Below are 18,924 nucleotides of genomic sequence, written 5' to 3'. Positions count from 1 at the left end.
ATCACTGTATTACTAAGAGGAGTGAAGTCCTCAATTTCTTCAGTTACAACCCAATTGGATAGGTGGGCTGAGCACCATTGTTTTAAGATCCTGTTCAGTCGGTGTTGGCAAGTTATGCTGGCATAGCTGAGAAAGCATGACTACAGTGCTTAAAGTGAGAAACAATTATGATGTAAGAAGATCCCAATCTAAGAGTCTTCTTAGGTGCTGCGAAGAACATCTTTCCACTGTGATGTTTCTCTGATGCTAAACCTACTTTTAGAGATCAGATAAATGTGAGACACATTTCTAATGCCAAAGCTTAAAGCCCAACTCATGAGGGAATTCCTGCCCCAAAGTTCTTATTTAGAAACTGAGAGAAAATAAGAATCTATTTTCTTATAAAGTTTTTTTTTAATGTTCATTTATTTATTTTGAGAGAGAGAGAGAGAGAGAGGGAGAACATGAGCAAGGGGGGGAGGGGGCAGAGAGAGAGGAAGAGAGAGAATCCCAAGCTGGCTCCATGCTGTCAGCACACAGCCAGACATGGGGCTCAATCCCACAAACTGTGAGACCATGACCTGAGCCAAAATCAAGAGTCAGATGCTCAACTGATGAGCCACCCAGGTGCCCCAAGAATCCATTTTTGTTTTGTTTTGTTTTGTTTTGTTTTTTGTTTTTTAATCTAACCCTCTTGTTTTCAAGATTACACAGTTTGTTAGATGCCAAACCAGCAACTGGCTTCCAGGCCGTACCCCAGAGGTTGCTGTGTAGTTCTTTGGGGACAGGGGACAGGTAATTTTACTCAGGCATAGACAGACACACAGTGGGTACTCAATCTGTTGAATGAAGGAGGGAATGAATGAATGTGTTCTATCATAGTGGTGTAGATATAAGGGAAGGGCACTGTCATTTCTCCAAAGATGGGAAAATTTAGAATTTTAGGGGGACACAAATATTTATTTCAAAAGTAAACTTTATAAAAACAAAGGACGAAAAATGTTTTGGATGTCAAAAAGGTCTATGTTAAGTTGCTGAATAATTTGTCACTAATTTCAAAGGATGATGGAGGGGCGCCTCGGTGGCTCAGTCGGTTGGGTGTCCGACTTCGGCCCAGGTCATGATCTCACAGTCTGTGAGTTCAAGCCCCGCATCGGGCTCTGTGCTGACAGCTTGGAGCCTGGAGCCTGCTTCAGATTCTGTGTCTCCCTTTCTCTCTGCCCCTCCCCTGCTCATGCTCTGTCTCTCTCTCTCTCTGTCAAAAATAAGTAAACATTAAAAAAAAAATTAAAAAAAAAAAGGATGATGGAAAATCATCTTCTGAAATGTTGACATGTCTGCATAAGAAGTATAGGGGCAAAATGCTTGAGTGTGAAGTCCCAGTTGCCTGAATTCTGCCCTCTTCACCTACATAACTGAGCAGGTTATTTAACCCATGCTATGAATCAGTTTCCTCATTTGCAAAATGGGGCTAATAACAGCACATCGGGTTGTCATGAAACAGTGAAATACACACAACCTACACAGTCATATGCCCATTTTCTGCCACTAGTTCCTGTCTCTCTAGGTGTTAGTTTTGCTTTTGGTAAATGTTTTCTTTCTATGGTTTTTTCCCCTTCCCCTTGTGTGCCTTTCTTTTCCTTTCACTAACCTTCTACTTTTTCTCTCTTTTCATTTATTTCTCTCTCTGCCTGACTGAACTTCTTCTTCATATTCTTTTTTACAAAAAAATGTTTATTTATTTTAAGAGAGAGAGAGAGAGTGCAGAGGAGGGGCAGAGAGAAGGAGAGAGAGAATCCTAAGTAGTCTCTGCACTCTCAGCGTGAGGGCCATGAACCGCGAGATCATGATGTGAGCCAAAATCAAGAGTTGGACACTCAACCAACTGAGCCACCCAAGGGCCCCTATCCTTAATATTCTAATACCTCTTCCTCACTTAAAAAATGACTGATGGCTATGAACTTTAGTATATCTACAGAACAAGAAACTTAATAATAACTGTTAAAACCCTGTTTTCTTTTTTCCAAACGAATTTTTGATATCTGCCATGATCATGCATCTTTTCTTTTTTTTTTTAACATTTTAAAGTCAGTGAATACATTTACGTTATTTTAGTTCTGTTTTTCTTCACCTCACATAACTTTATATGGAAGGGGATCAGGATATGCCACTTTGACATAAGGATTATTTTGAGTTGAAGAAAACTGAAAATCAACAGATGTAGAAAGAAGCCTTCTTGGTGCCTCCTGTATCGCATTAAAAGCAGAAACTTCTTAGAAATGAGGCTGTCATAAATCCCTCTCCAGGATTGGTCTACTCCTAGAAGAGAGACCAAGAGTAATCCTGCCATAAATCAAATCCTTTGTGGCCATGAAGAAGATGGAAATGACCACTCACACATTCATAGACAAATATTATCACAAACTTTTTAATCTCCAGTTTGTTCTTCTAAAAACACATTTGTCTTTCCTAAAGAAACTTATTTTTTCTTCCCAAAGAGGTCTTTTTTCCACTCTCCTCATTCCCCTACCTAGTTCAATAGAAAAATTTCTAACTTTAACCATTTAGCTTCTAGTTACTTCCATATGAATAACCTTTTTTCTCCTGTTAATCTGTCATTTGTCAGTATAGTTTGCAGGTCCCCAGGAACTATAGCTTAGAGGGAAGCAAAAGGTTTTCTTCCCCAGACAGTTCATATGCCATGCATTAATGTAGACCATCTACTTGTTAACTTTTGTTGATTGTGATATCATATACTATAGTTTATGCTGTGTTCCCCTCTTGTGGGGCACATTGTTTCTAATTTTTTGCTGTTTCAAACTCTCCTTCCCTTATGCCACTTTCCCTTGCCTTCTCTGCCACAGCAGATCTATACAAACGCACAAATGCATGATTATATGAAATATATATGAAATGTACTATATTTCGTGTCTAGACCTTCAGCCTTGCGAAGAAAAGGAAGAACCAGGCAGTGTTGCCATCTAGAGAGTCCCTCTTCTCTAGGGAACTGATCTAGACACCAATCATAAACTTTATTGTACCTCGAATTCTCAGATTCTGAATGTTTATTAACAGCACAAATGTACCAGGCAATAAAGAGAGGTGGGGTCAGTCTGCCAAATAAAAATACTTCCTTTGATGTGAGCTTTCCTCTCTTAGAGCTTCTTGTGTCACCAGTTCAGTACATAACAAGTATGAAGAGTTAACAAGGACAATTGGTCATAGTTACTAATTTTCTAGTGTGCTGTTTGGCTTTTAAAATTTGGAAGCAGCCACCAAGGCAGATTTGGCATTTCGAGATTCTGCTACAAGTGTAATTTTATTTTTTCTAATGTTTATATATTTATTTTTGAGAGAGAGAGAGAGAGAGCGCTTGGACAAGTAGAGGAGGGACAGAGAGAGAGGGAGACACAGAATCCGAAGCAGGCTCCAGGCTCCGAGCGGTCGGCACAGAACCCGATGAGGGACTTGAACTCACCAACCGCAAGATCATGACCTGAGCTGTAGTTGGACACTTAACCGACTGAGCCACCCAGGTGCCCCAAGTATGCTTTTATTGTAGGTGATGTTTATAGGCTCAGTTTATATTGTCATTTGTTTTATAATGCTGATTATAAAGCCTTAGTTAAATAATTACTGTGTGAATAGAATCATGCTGTTAGACTACAAAAGCCCCAAATGAGGTCCTTAACTCTCAGAAGCTTATAATTGACAAAATGAGAAACCAAAGATGTAAGTTCTGAGGAACTTGTAAATAATCATTTTGAGCCTTGATAATAAAGATATGGAACATAGAATTTTTGACTCTTAATAAACAGTTGCTAAGTCTTGGTTTACTTGTAAGCCTTAAAGGAAATTTGGAGCAACTGTTCCATACCCTGGAACATAGGGATAGATTATCACAAATTTCTCTGGATTCATTCTACAGAATTCTGAAGACTCCATTACAAACCAGTAGCTAGAAAACAAAAAAGTTTGGGATACTAGAAAAGGCCCTTTCATAATTTCCAGTGGCTAAGCTAAGAAGTGGTCTCTGTTACTGCCTCTCAGACCCCTGAGAAATGATTAAAGACAAGAAAAAATAGGACTGGCAAAATATTTATCTGGGACCGCCTTCCTTACTTCCGTACCTTGGTAACTTGGAGTGGATTCCTCTCCACCACCATGCTACTGATTCTGATAAGAATCACCTGTGTATGTAAAAGACTTCTGTTCTTTGAAGCAGGGATGGTGCTGGCTGCTTTCAACCTTTCCCTCTTTCCAGTTCTAAGGACTTCGGTCAACCTGCTTAAACAAGATTGGGGATTAAATTGCACCTACATTCTTATAGATATACACTTTTTGAAAGAAATGAAGAATTAATAAACATGATTTTTGCCACAACTTGTCACCTTTGGCACAGTGTTGCCCTTATAAGAAATACTTACCCTCTGTCTCCGTAAAGAAATAGCTGGTGATTTCACAGAGGTTCTAGGAATGGTCAGTTTACTCCATGAAACAGGAAAGTATGAATACACATTAAACAACAGAGATGTATGTTGTCAACAAAGCATCCCCACCTCCTAATCCCATACTGCCCAGAGATTGCTGCCATTTTGGGTCATGATTCTCTAGAAGTTGTTTTTTTGTTTTTGTTTTTGTTTTTTTAATAAAAAACCCACATAAGCGTGCCTGGGTGGCTCAGTCAGTTAAACGCCAGACTTCGGCTCAGGTCTCACGGTTTGTGGGTTGGAACTCCACATCAGGCTCTGTGCAACAAGCTCAGAGCCTGGAGTCTGCTTCGGATTCTGTGTCTCCCTCTCTCTCTCTGCCCCTCCCTTGCTCGCACTCTGTCTCTCTCAAAAATAAACATTAAAAAAAAAAAACCCATATAAGTTTTTTTATATGGGTACCTATAAAAACATGTACTTTTGTTTTGTGAGGATGTGCATGTGTTTTAACATTTTGTATGTCCTGTGTTAATTAGCAATTTGCTTTTTACAATTAATTTATTTTGGAGGTCTTTCTTTGTCAAGACAATACATATATTTCTACCTCATTCTTTTAAACTGTTGAATACTCCATTGTATGCCTGCGCTACATTTTATTTAACCATATCCTTTCTGGTAAACAACTTGATGCTAATTTCTTTCCTTCTTTCCTTCTTTCCTCCCTCCCTTCCTCTTTTGACCTCTCTCTTCCTTGCTACCTTCCTTCCTTTTCTTTTTCTCCTTTCCTTATTGAATTACTATTGTCTTCATAGTATATTTAATAACATAAAATTACATTACATGAAACATGGGAGAAAACTTTAAAATGAAAATTTGTGTTCCCTTTTGTCAAAAAAGCAATATGAATTTCCTAAATTGGGATCACTTAGATCTGCCTCAGTGGAAAAGAAGCTTCAGTGACTTCTTAAGCAAGGATTTATCTAACGTTTATTGCTCTGTAATAAGGGGAAATCATGAGAGCTTGAGTCCAGTTACTCTGAGCCTTGCTAAGAGTTCACTGGGTCACCTTAGCCAAGTTGACCAGAGGTCTGTATCAGTGGGAAGGGAGGATCCAGGGTCCACAGTCTATGCTGGGTTGTCTCTTCTCCCCCTCAATACCACCTGAACCAATATGGAATTCAGCCAGCTTGGCTGTTACAGGTCATGTGTGTTAGTCTTTTCTACACAAACTTGATGTCAGCTCCTGGAGTACAGGGACCGTGTCTTACATTCCATTTTTTTCCCCAACAGTGCCTCGCTGATTCTTAGAATCATCATTACTTATTTTTAACATGTATTTAAATTATCCTTAAAATTGTATTTGCAGGGGCGCCTGGGTGGCGCAGTCGGTTAAGCGTCCGACTTCAGCCAGGTCACGATCTCGCGGTCCGTGAGTTCGAGCCCCGCGTCAGGCTCTGGGCTGATGGCTCAGAGCCTGGAGCCTGTTTCCGATTCTGTGTCTCCCTCTCTCTCTGCCCCTCCCCCGTTCATGCTCTGTCTCTCTCTGTCCCAAAAATAAATAAACGTTGAAAAAAAAAAATTAAAAAAAAAATTGTATTTGCAAAGTTAGCTCTATTTGGTTTAGAAAAAACCTTGCAATAAAATTTCAGCCATGTCTATGGATTTATCAGCATTTCTTTTAAACGTACCATTGATGAGGAAGTTTGTAATTTTGCACTACTTTTTACCTTTAGGCCTTGCCCATATACAATCGCATTACTAGTATAATGCACACATGCTTTGCTTAATTATATTCCAGACAAGATACCTCTGCTTTGCCATGCTTACAGCACAGCAAAATGGTCAACTGTGCAAATGTCCTATTATTTCACTTGACATCATCATGTTTTCAGAATACAAAATGCCTATCTAATATGGTCTTACCTTCCTATTCTATTTCTGGCTTAGAAAAGGAGAACATTAGCAGGCTAGCGTGTTCTAAATATAGCCTCTGTCTCCTCTTCGGATCTCTGGTGGGTCTTTGCCCTGAAACCTAACACTGTCTTTGCTTTGTTTTCTTTCACTTCCTTTCAAATCTGTTGTCTTCCTGCTTGTACTTTTTTGCCAGAAGGCAGGGCCTATGAGAGGAGACCCCCCGATTTCGTCAGAGCTGGCAAAAGACAGGAAGTTTACACAGAGTAAAACTATTTGCTAGGATTGGTTTTGACCCTTCCTCAAGTTGTTGCTTGTGTCAGAGATACTGTTGTCAGGATTCTGTCGTGCAAAGAGAAAGATAAAAATATCTTTCTGACTCGTGCATTTTCTCCCTTTCCCATCCTCTTGCCAGGAACGCTGGAAATGGATCCCAGGCTGATTGGAGGTATTGGGTCGTCAGTTTGAATCCCAGTGGTCGAGAAAGAAATGTGGGTAATAACTAGCTGATGGTGGAGAAGAAAGGAACTCAAGGAGGTATGAGAACCGTTCATTTTACCCTGGACATTTCCTCAAGGCTAGTTTTTCTGGAAAGCCTCCGTCTTCCTGGTTGTTGCAGGACCTGGCTGAGGAGCTGTTCCATTTCCTCTCTGATTCTTTCTCTTGCCTCCTGAGGACTGGCAAAGGGAAGGTCCTGGAACTTTAAAGAGCTGCAGTGTCTATGGGAGAACCTGTAAGGAGAGAAGTCTTCTCAGTATCACCACTTCCTCTCTACCAAGGCTCGGGCTGCTTTCCTTCGAGCATCACACATCAAAAGTGAAGTGAGTCATCTGTTTTTAATTTTTCAAGTGTTCAAACTAAGTAGAGAATCTTGGTTCTATTTTGGTATGGGCTTTAACAAATGCATCACATAAACCAGTACTTCTCATACTTTAACGTGAATATGAATCACCTGGACATTTAGTTAAAAAGCAGAGTTCTGTGGGTCTGGTTTGGGCCTGAGACCCTGCATTTCTGCAGGCTTGCAGGCAACCTCAGATCTGCTGGTTCATGGACCATGCCTTGAGTAACAAGGCCTTAAATCCTCTAGGCTTTTTGCTTTTCGGGGGAAAAGGATTGGGGGATGCTGGTGGAATGAAGGGACTTAACCCAGTACATGATTCATGTAGAGCACCTGAAAAGAAAATCAGTCACTTTCCCTGCCCTGGTTGTACCTGCTTTAGCAGACTATCTCTAGAATTTGGGGTTTCTGTTAAACAGGTTCTAGATGTGGGAAGCTAAGTCACCCCAAGTGAGAGAGAATGTTGGGCTGCTCCTTACACTGCATGGGTCACATTCAGCAGAGCCAGAAATCTTTAAGTGTTATTATTTTGGGGATTAAGTGTCCATGTCATGCCTCAACCAGTATAGCTACTGGTCACTTTGAACATTTCAGCTTCAATTAAAAATTATGCATGCTTGAAAAATAACTGGTGTCCCTACCACCTACCATTTCGAGGTGAAGATTGTAAGATACAGGAATCTATTACATGGTTTAAAGTTAGTTCGAGTAAGGAATATAATTAATAGGTTTTGTTTTCTTATGAGAGGCCTTTAAATTCTCCCAATAGTAGCTCCATCTTAAGTGATTCACATTTATCTGAAAGTCACTTTTCATCCAAGAGACAATCCAAAAGGAAAAAAATGAATAGATTGGAAGTGTACCTATTCTGTCCCTAGTTGAAGGGAGAAAATAGCAATGGGAGAAAAGAAGGGGGAAAGAAAAGAGAGTGGTGGCCTGGGATATCCTAGCTTTGCAAAATGAATAAAAGAAACCCACCCTAGATATCAAATTCTTACCCACACATGCATGAGAGTCCTTCCAGAATGGTAGCTTGTGTCTTCCTCAGCCAGAGAAATGTGCTAGAAACAGAATAAGTAAATATACATTTTGTTGTTTTGATGAATGAACATGCTGAAACTATTTGTCATTAAGTTGAGGATTATGCAATGGAATCAAAGTTCAGAGGAATAGACAGGCCTGGTGAAGCCCAGGATGAACCCATTAAACCATCCGGAAAGGGGAGAATTGCTTCTGTTTGAAATAAACTTCAAATAACATTTCTTTCTATTATGGAGTATAACCAGAGGTGATATTTAAAATTTTAACAACCTGAGAGGCACAAACATTGACCAATCAGAACAGAAGCTACTGTAAACAGCCCATATAATAGCAAATGCTAGGCTGTAAGAATGCACAGGACTGAATATTGGCCTAAGCTATTACAGGTTTTAATGAAATATTTATGGGAGGAGAAATTATAAAGCTACCGATGAGTTTAGAGATATATAATGGTATTCCTACCACCATCTGCCGATGCTCTGGCCCCATTTTCTCAGTGAGGACACTTCCCTCTTTTCCTGTCTTGTCAAGTCCAGAGCAACCCCTCATTCCAGCTGTGTATCTCCTACAACCTACACTAAAGAGAATTCTCTTAAGTCACTGCAAGACTCGAACTCCTATCCACTTCCTGAGTAGCAGGGAAGATGCATCTATTCTATTGTAACGAGTTGCAGCAGAAAATGAACCATGTTATCCTTCCATACAAAGCATTGTCACATACATTATCTCACTTGATTTTCACAAACATCGTGGGGTATAGGTCAAGGGGATTACTATTTTACCCTGTCAGTTAAGAAATTGAGGCTCTGGTTAAGCAATTGCTGAAAGATACACAGCAGGTTAGTAGGTGTGTGGATTTGACCTGGGCCTGATTGCTTGAAATTCAGGTTTATCATGTACTTTTATTCATCCTTTCAAGCATCCTCTCAGGACCTTTGACAACCTATATTGTTCTGTAGTGGATCGTTTTTTTATGACATAGTTTGAAAGCTTTGTAAATTAAAAAGAATTCGATTTCTACTTCTTTTGTCAAAATTATTCTCATGTTTGTCTTAAGCTTTACCTCCATTAAGGCCTTTACTGCACAGGAATAAATGTTTTAGAGCAGTGAATCTCAAACTTTGTCATGCTTAAAAATCACGTGGGGAGCCTGCTAAAACTCAGATTCCTGGGCCCTACCTCCAGAGACTCTGACTCAGTGGGTCGGGGGTCAGGCCTGAGAATTTGCACTTCTAATAAGCTTCCAGATGAACCTAATGCTGCTAGCCAGAGACCATGCTTTTAGACTATGGGCACAGCTTCAGTATTTTTTTATTTTATTTTATTTTATTTTATTTTATTTTATTTTATTTTATCTTTTAATTTTTTTTAAGATTCTGTTTTTAAGTAATCTCTACACCCATCATGGGGCTCAAACTCACAACGCCAAGATCAAGAGTTACATGCTCTACTGACTGAACCAGCCAGGCACCCCTTCAGTAGGTATTTTAATATATATTTTTTAATGTGTATTTATTTTTGAAGGAGAGAGAGACAGAGAGTGAGCAGGGGAGGAGCAGAGAGAGAGGGAGACACAGAGTCCAAGGCAGGCTCCAGGCTCTGAGCTGTCAGCACAGAGCCTGATGCGGGACTTGAGCCCACAAACCATGAGATCATGACCTGAGCCGAAGTCGGATGTTCAAAAGACTGAGCCACCCAGGTGACGCAGTCAGTATTTTAAAATAACATCTTCATGGTTTAGTGAGGGAGCTTAATGTGCTTAATAGCACAGATTATAGAGCCAGAATTCCTGAGTCTGAATATTGATGCCCTCACTTATACAAGCTGTGTAATTCTGGGGAAGTTAACCCTTCTGTGCCTCAGTTTCCTAATCTGTAAAATGGAGACAATGACACTACTACCTTACAAGAGAGTTGTGAGGATTAAATGGCTTAGCAGTGCTAGGCTCTCTCTATACAAATTTGCTCTTTTATTACTAAGTCTTGCTCAATTCATAATTATACTTTACAATGGAAACACGAGCAACAAGAATTCACACACATATCAGATGTTCTTTGATGTAGATGTTACCCATGACTTAATCATGAGCCAAACGTGCTCTTGTGTTATTTGTGTGAGTCGATGTCCCAGGCTGTCAGTTAGCACTTCCCACCAAGGGGAGAGAGAGCAGACGATGCTGAGAAGTTGGGAAGAGCTTGGTCATTCAGGGCCTTTTGGGTCATCCTCAGGATTTGGACTTAACTCTAACAGTGATGAAAGCCATCAATATAGTTTGAAGGTGGGGAGTACAATCATAATTACATTTTAGGAGTTTAATGCTGCAGTTTGGAGGGTAGTTTGGAAGACGGTGAGGCTACAGGCAGAGGCTGTTTGAATGGACTGTTTGTGATCATCCTGGAGAGAATTAATAAAGGCTTGAACCAAAGCAGTAGGGTAAACTCAGAGCAGCTCCCATGGTTCAGGTGATGGAATGGAGCATATGTCATGAATCAGAAAGGAAATTTGATCTGTACTAAAACTCCTTAGCTTACACCTCTTCCCTATATTGAAATCCCTTGAGGTTGAGGACTGAGCCTAACTCCTATGTAGTCCCAGCCTCTGGCTCCAAGTAGGCCCCTGATAGATGTTTGGTGAGTGAATGGGTGAGGGAGAACAATCAAACCCTCTTGTGGTTTATAGGTTTCTGTGATCTGGCTCTTACTTATCTCTCCAATCTCACCTTTCTCCTCTCTCACCTTTATTCTGGTCACACTTGCCTTCCTTTGGACTTTTGAAAATGGTCCAACTGTGGCCTCCAGCCCAGAGTGTCAAACTGCTGCCTTTGGGGCAAATCTGTCCTGCCACCTGTTACTATAGATAAAATTTTATTGGAACACACTTGCGACCATTTGAGTGTGTCTTGTTTATGGCTACTTTAGTGTTATAATAGCAGGGTAGAGTAATTATGACAGAGACCACATGGCCTGTGAAGCCCCAGATATTTGCTATCTGGCCCTTTACAGAAAAAGTTTGCTGATCCCTACCCTAGTTCTTTGAAATTGCTGTGACCTCTGATTTAAAACTCTAACCTCAACAAAACGACATTAATCAAAAAACTGTGGTACTGACATAAAGAAGAACATACAGACCAATGAAATAGAGTGGAGAGCCCCCCAGATAAGCTCTAATGTGTGTGCTCAAACGATTTCTGACAAGGGTGTCAAGACCGTTCAATGTGGAAAAGACAGTCTTTTGGAAAAAATGGTGCTAAGAAAATTGGACATCCACGTGCAAAAGGACTGTCAGACCCTTATCTTGCACCATAGACAAAAATTAAGTCAAAATGAACCACATGCCTAGACATGAAAGTGAAGAGTACAAAACTCTTAGATGAAAACTTAGGAGAAAAGCTTCATGATGCTGGATTTGGCAGCGATTTCTTGGAAATGATACCAAAGCACGGGCAACAAAAGAAAAACTAGATAAATTGGACTTCTTCAAAATTAAAAACTTCTGTGTATCAAAGGACATTACTAAAGTAAAAAGACAACCCACATAATGGCAGAAAATATTTGCAAATCATCTAATAAGGAGTTAATATGTAGAATATATAAAGAATTCTTACAACTTAACAACAAAAGCCAAACAACCCAATTAAAAAAGGGCGAAGGACTTGAACAGACATTTCTCCAAAGACGATATACAAATGGCCAATAAGCACATGAAAAGATGCTTAGCATTACTAATCACTAAGGAAATATAAATCAAAACCATACCATGTGGTATGAGATACCACTTCATACTCAATAGGTAGCCATAATAATAATAATATAATAAAAGGCACAAAACAAGAGCTGGTATGGATCTGAAGAAACTGCAATCTTTGTGCTTTGCTGGAAGGAATGTAAAACAGTGTTAGCCGCTAGGGAAAACAGTTTAGCAGTTCCTCAAAAAATTAAACATGCAATTACCATATGATCACTTCTGGGTATACACTAAAAGAATTAAAAGCAGGCACTCAAATAGACATTTTATACTTCTATTCATAGCAACCTTATTCACAAAAGCACAAAGATGAACACCAGAAGAATACCACAAATGTGGTATAAATTTACAATGGAATAGTCATCTTAAAAGTTCTGACACATGGATGAAACTTGGTGATATTATGCTAAGTGAAATATACTGGTCATCAAAGGACAAACACTGTATGATTATACTTATATGAGGTACCTAATAGGAGTTGAATTCACAGAAACAGAAAAGAGAATAGTGGTTGCCATTGGGGCCACTGGGGAGTGAGGAGTTATTGATTAGCATGTCCAGAATTTCAGTTTGGGGAAATGAGAGAAGTTCTGGAGATGGGTGGTGGTAATGGATGCACAACAATGTTAATGTATTTAATGTCACAAAACTCTACTCCTAAAAAATGGTAAATTTGGGGGTGCCTGGGTGGCTCAGTCAGTTAAGCGTCCGACTTCAGCTCAGGTCATGATCTCACAGTTTGTGAGGTCAAGCCCCACATCGGGCTCCTCATTGAGAGTGTGGAGCCTACTTGGGATTCTCTCCCTTTCCCTGTCTCTCTGCCCCTCCCCTACTTGTGCTCTCTGTCAAAATAAAATAAACTTTAAAAATGGTAAATTTTATGTTATAGATATTTTACCACAGTGCATGGTTGGTTCTTATTCTTCGGTTTTCAGCTTAAAAACTAGTATTTCTTCAAGGAGGACTCCCATTACTCTTTGTAACTTCCTTGTATCACGTATCACTCTCTGAAGTGACTATATATATATTTGATTATCTGTCTTCATAGAATGTAAGCTTCCTGAGGATAGGGTCTTTGTCTAAGTCAAAGCTATATCCTAACACTTAGTTCTTGGCACATCATAGATGCCCAGTAAATATTTGTGGAATAAACTACAGTATACTCTTGAACAACATGAGTTTGAACTGTGGGAGTCTACTTATACATAGATTTTTTAGATAAATATATTGGAAAATTTTTGGAGATTTGTAACAATTCGAAAAAAACTCATAGATGAACTGCATTGCCTATATATATCAAAAAATAAAGAAGTTAGATATGTCATGAAAGCATAAAATATATGTAGATACTATTTTGTCACTACCATAAAGTATACACAAATGTATTATAAAAGGTTAAAATTTATCAAAACTGATGCACACAAAGGCAGACCATACATGGTGCCGTTTACGGTCAAAAGAAATGTAACCAAATGTGAAGATGCAGGATTAAATCATAACTATGTAAAATTAACTGTAGCACATACTATACTATGCAAGAATTTTGAATCCATCTCTCCTAGCTGTGATGGTGAGCTTAAGTGTTGCCAGTATCCACTTCAAATGCTGTTCGTGATGATGGTCTTCATATGACTGGGTTTCTCTCCAGTATATTGTGAATCACAGTAAAATGTTTTCTCTCGAGGTTCTTGCATGTTTTTCACCATGCTTAGTGCCACACTATAAACCTTGAATAGTGCCATGGGACCCATGCAAAGTGCCACTAGTGATGCTCAAAGTGCTTCTAAGAAGCAGAGGAAAGTCACGACATGACAAGAAAAAGTTGAGCTGCTTGATATGTACTACATGTAGATTGAGGTCTGCAGTGTGGTTGCCTGCATTTCAAGATAAATGAATCCAGTGTAAGGAACATAGTAAAAAAAAAAAAAAAAAAAAAAAGGAAATTCATGAAGCTGTCACTGGAGCTACACCAACGGGGGTGAAAACTTTGTACTTATTGCAAAATACCTTTTTATCTCCTATTGAAATGCAGCTCTTATTTGGGTACAGGATTAGTATAAGAAAGGCATACCTATAGACTCAAATATGATTTGAGAAAAAGTGAGGTCATTATATGAAAACTTGAAGCAAAAGGAAGAAGAAAGATCTAAAGCTGGAGGATTTAATGCCAGCAAAGGATGATTTGATCATTTGAACAAGAAGTTTGGCTTGAAAAATGTCAAGAAAACAGGAGAAGCACCAACCAAGAGGCAGCCAGATGCATTCTCAGACACAGTTTAAAAAATCGCTGAGGGGGTGCCTGGGTGGCTCAGTCGGCTGAGCATCCAACTCTTGGTTTCAGCTCAGGTTGTGGTCTCACGGTTTGTGAGTTCAAGCTCCGTGCTGGGCTCTGCACTGGCAGTGTGGAGCCAGCTTAGGATTCTCTCTCTGTCTTCTACACCTCCCCCACTCACTCTGTCTCTGTCTCTCTCAAATAAATAAAATAAAACTTAAAAAAAAAAGTCACTGAGGAGAAAGGACATCTGCCTTAACAGGTTTTTAATGCAGACCAAAGTGCCCTATTCTGAAAAAAGTGTCACAAAGGACATTTATTAGTAAGGAAGAGAAGCAAGCACCAGGATTTGAGCCAGGAAGGGATAGGCTAATTCTATTTTGTGCAAATGCCGTTGAGTTTATGATCAGAACTGCCTTATCTATAAAGCTGATAATCCCCAAGCCTTGAAGGGGAAAGGTAAACACCAGCTGCTACTGTTTTGGTTGTACTACAAGAAAGCCTGGACAAGGATTGGTTCCTTTTTTTGGATTGGTTCCATCAATATTTTGTTCTTGAAGTCCGGAAGTACCTTGCCAGCAAGGGACTGCCTTTTAACATTCTTTTGATTTTGTACAATGCCCTGTCTACTCAGAACCCCATGAGATGTTGAAGCGGTCTACTTGCCCTCAAACACAATGGCTCTAATTCAACCTCTAGATCATGGAGTCATAAGGATCATTAAAGTTCATTACACACAGTACTTTAGGGAAAGGATTGTCAATACTGTGGAATAGAACTACAATAGAGAGAATATCATGAAAGTCTAGAAGGATTACATCATTGGAAATGCCATTGTTGTTACAGAAAAAGCCACGAAAGCCATCAAGCCCCAAACAATAAATTCCTGCTACAGAAACTGCCCAGATGCTGTGCCTGACTTCACAGAGTTTACAACAGAGCCAAGGAAATCATGAGAGAGATTGTAGATATGGCAAAAAAGGTGGAGGGTGGTTGTGGTGAAGGGTCTCAAGATCTGGATCTTGGGAAATTTAAGAGCTAACAGACATCACACCAGAGGAATTAACAGAAGATGACTCAATGGACATGAGTGCTTCCAAACCAGTGCCAGATGACGAGGAGGAAGATGTAAAAAAAGCAGTGCCAGAAAACAAGCTGGCATTAAACAATCGGGCAGAAAGTTCTGACTATTCAAGACTGCTTTGGAGTTCTTTTACAGCATGGAACCTCTGTGATATGGGCACTGAAACTAAAACAAATGGTGGAAGAGGACTGGTGGTATATAGAAACATTTTTAGAGAAAGGAAGAAGCATGAAAGTCGGACAGAAATTACATGTGTTTCCATAAAGTTGCACCTAGTGTGCCTGCCTCTCCTGCCTTCCCTTCCACCTCCCCCATCTGTGTCTCCCCTGACACAACAAGACCAACCGACCTCTGTTTCCTCCTCTTCAGCCTACTCAACGTGAAGATAAGGAAGACCTCTGTGATGATCCACATCCACTTAATGAATAGAAATAATCATCATGATGTACAGTTACTAAATATCTGTTGTGTATGTCTGTGCGTGTCTTTGTGTGAAAATCTAGTAACTGTATAACAAGAGCTGTATTGAGACATTTCGTGTCGTTATCATCATTGCCTGAGCGTTCATCGTTCATCATGTAGAACATTGTGTGCAAGAATCGTATGGAAGTGGTTAGCCTATCCTTACACAGGCATAACATGAGTGATATTTAACATAAAATTAATATTGTGCTGGCTTTCTTACTGTTTTACAACTTTGCCTTCAGCAAATTACATTACTGTACTGGATGCTTCTCTGTCTCTGTCTGTGTCTCTCAGTCAGAATAAGTATATATCAGCCTATCATTACAAGTAAGTGTTTTTTTAAAAAAATGTAACACTGTTTTCAATACTGTATTATGGGGGGGACACCTGCTCAGTAGGTGGAGCATGTGATTCTTGATCTTGGGGTCATGAGTTCAAGCCCCACATTGGGCCTAGAGCTTACTTTTTGAAAAGGGGACAAAAAAAATAAAAAATAAAAAAGGGGACAATACTGTATTATGAATATGACTATAATGCTATATGCCATAAAAATTTTATAGTGATTGATTCATTAGTATATTAGCTAGGCTATCACGAAGCAATCATATTGGTTACACTAGGCTACCACAGAGCAATCATACTGCTGCTTCTTCATTATCAACGCATGATTATATCGATAAATAAAAATAATTTCTTTTTCACATTATCTTTTCATTTTTGTTAATTTTTGAAATGTTCATTTATTTTTGAGAGAGAGAGAAAGACAGAGCACAGATGGGGGAGGGACAGAGAGAGAGGGAGACACAGAATCCGAAGCAGGCTCCAGGCTCTGAGCTGTCAGCACAGAGCCTGACATGGGGCTCAAACCCACAAATGGTGAGATCAAGACCTGAGTTCAAGTCAGACATTCAATGGACTGAGCCACCCAGGCGCCCCTATCTTTGCATTTTTAAAGTCTAGTTTTAGTGATATATATAACATCTGTAGTGTTTTGTATCATATAAGATAATATTGAGGTACAGCCACTCTGGAAAACAGTATGGGGGTTCCTCAAAAAGTTAAAAATAGAGCTACCCTGTGACCCACCAATTGCACTCTAGATATTTACCCAAAGGATACAAAAATACTGATTCAAAGGGATACATGCACCCTGATGTTTATAGCAGCATTATCAACAATAGCCAAATTATGGAAAGAACTCAGATGGCCATCAACAGATGAATGGATAAAGAAGATATCCATAAAATATTCCACTGTATATAAATGCAGTGGAATATTACTCAGCCATAAAAAACAATTAAATCTTGCCATTTGCCATGATGTGGATGGAGCTAGAAAGAATAATGCTAAGTCAGAGAAAGACAAATACCACATGATTTCACTCATGTGTGAAATTTAAGAAACAAAGAAATGAGCAATGGAAACAGACAGAGAGACAAACCAGGAAACAGACTGTTAACTATAGAAAACAAAATGATCACTCCAGAGGGAGGGTGTATGTGTGTGTGTGTGTGTGTGTGTGTGTGTGTGTGTGTGTGTGTGAAATAGGTGATGGGGATTAAGGAGTGCACTTGTGATGAGCACTGGGTGCTGTTGGGAAGTTTGAGTCACTGTATTGTACAACTTAAATTAATATTACACTGTATGTTAACTAACTGGAATTTAAATAAGAACTTAAGAGGCACCTGGGTGGCTCAGTTAGTTAAGGGTCCAACTCTTGATTTTGGCTCTGGTCATGATCTCATGGTTCGTGTGATCGAGCTCCATGTCAGCCTCTGTGCTGGGTGTGGAGCCTGCTTGGAATTCTCTTTCTCCTTCTGCCTTTCCCCCTGCCTCAGTAAATAAATGAATAAATAAAAACTTTTAAGAAAAGGCAATATTGATGTAGACACTGAGAGATTTTTCATCTTATAAACAACTTAGAGTATCAATAAATACAGTACAGTGTTATAAATGTATTCTCTCTTCCTTATGATTTTAATAGCATTTTCTCTAGCTCACTTTGTTGTATATAATGTATGAAATATGTGTTAATCAAATGTTTATGTTATCAGTAAGGCTTCTGGTAAACAGCAGGCTATTAGTAGTTAAGTTTTTGGGGAGTCAAAAGTGGTATTTTCATCTGCAGTGGTGGTGGGTACCCCCAACCGTCAAGATGTTCAGGGATCCATTATAATAAAAACAGCTTAATGAGAAAAAGAGAAAGGGCTCCACCTGGAGGTCGTATTAGTAAGTGGATTCTGTGGGAGTTTTAAAAGTACAATATTCAGGGGCGCCTGGGTGGCTCAGTCGGTTAAGCGACCGACTTCAGCTCAGGTCACGATCTTGCGGTCTGTGAGTTCGAGCCCTGCGTCTGGCTCTGGGCTGATGGCTCAGAGCCTGGAGCCTGCTTCTGATTCTGTGTCTCCCTCTCTCTCTGCCCCTCCCCTGTTCATGCTCTGTCTCTCTCTGTCTCAAAAATAAATAAACGTTAAAAAAAATTAAAAAAAAATAAAAGTACAATATTCAAAAATCAAAGCCAAACTGAAAATCTAACTTCAGTAGTATTAGTTGTGATGGTGGCATGAAAGGGCCTGAGAAAGAAATGAATCAAACGTATTTCTGTAAAGTATTTCCGTATGAAGTCCCTTCTTTCCATATTAACTCCCTTCTCAGTCTCCCAATTCCTAGACCTTCAGCAATTCCTCTCCTTCTTCTGCATGTATCCTCTATTCATTTACTTCCTGTCTATGGCTGCTTTCATGCTACAGTGCCAAAATGGAGTGGTTGCTACAGCAACTGCATGGCCCACAATCCTCAAGTGTTTACTCTCTGGCCTTTTACAGAAAAAGCTTGCCAACTAATCCCTAATGTAGAGAAAGATAATAGACTGGATATATTTACTTACTATTCCCCAAGAACTTTCATGATATTCATTCAAATCAATTTATAAATATTTTTTGAGTGCCTACTATGTTTCAGGCACTGTCCTAGGCACCAAGGGTAGAAGAGCGAATGAAATAGAGAGCCCTGCTCTTGTAAAGTTCACCTTCTACTGGGAGAAGACAGATAATAAACAATAATGAAATCAATAATATAGTATGTTAGAAGGTGAGAAGGGCTAGAGAGAAAAGCATTGTAAGGGAAGGGGTAATCAGGAAGACAGAGGGAGATTTTG

At 39.5% G+C, this 18,924-nt stretch overlaps 1 protein-coding gene across 5 annotated transcripts in view; it reads left to right on the top strand.

Moving 5' to 3' along the window:
- The window catches only part of ABCG2 (ATP binding cassette subfamily G member 2 (Junior blood group)), a 147,463-nt gene that overhangs the window by 2,265 nt on the left and 126,274 nt on the right, over window positions 1–18,924 (top strand). For 2 of the 5 annotated variants that reach the window (XM_047091032.1, XM_047091033.1), the window contains exon 2: window positions 6,736–7,141. The gene's annotated coding sequence lies outside the window, so the exon portion shown is untranslated. Of the gene's footprint in view, window positions 1–6,735; window positions 7,142–18,924 lie in introns of those variants that run through there. The other 3 variants (XM_047091035.1, XM_047091034.1, XM_047091039.1) reach the window with 3 other exon arrangements.

The sequence above is a fragment of the Lynx rufus genome, unplaced genomic scaffold (assembly GCF_022079265.1).
Source record: "Lynx rufus isolate CCGP_SWC_20201006 ecotype Redwood Valley unplaced genomic scaffold, mLynRuf1.p SCAF_3, whole genome shotgun sequence".
Taxonomy (NCBI): Eukaryota; Metazoa; Chordata; class Mammalia; order Carnivora; family Felidae; genus Lynx; species Lynx rufus.
This window is presented reverse-complemented; position numbering and strand designations above follow the sequence as displayed.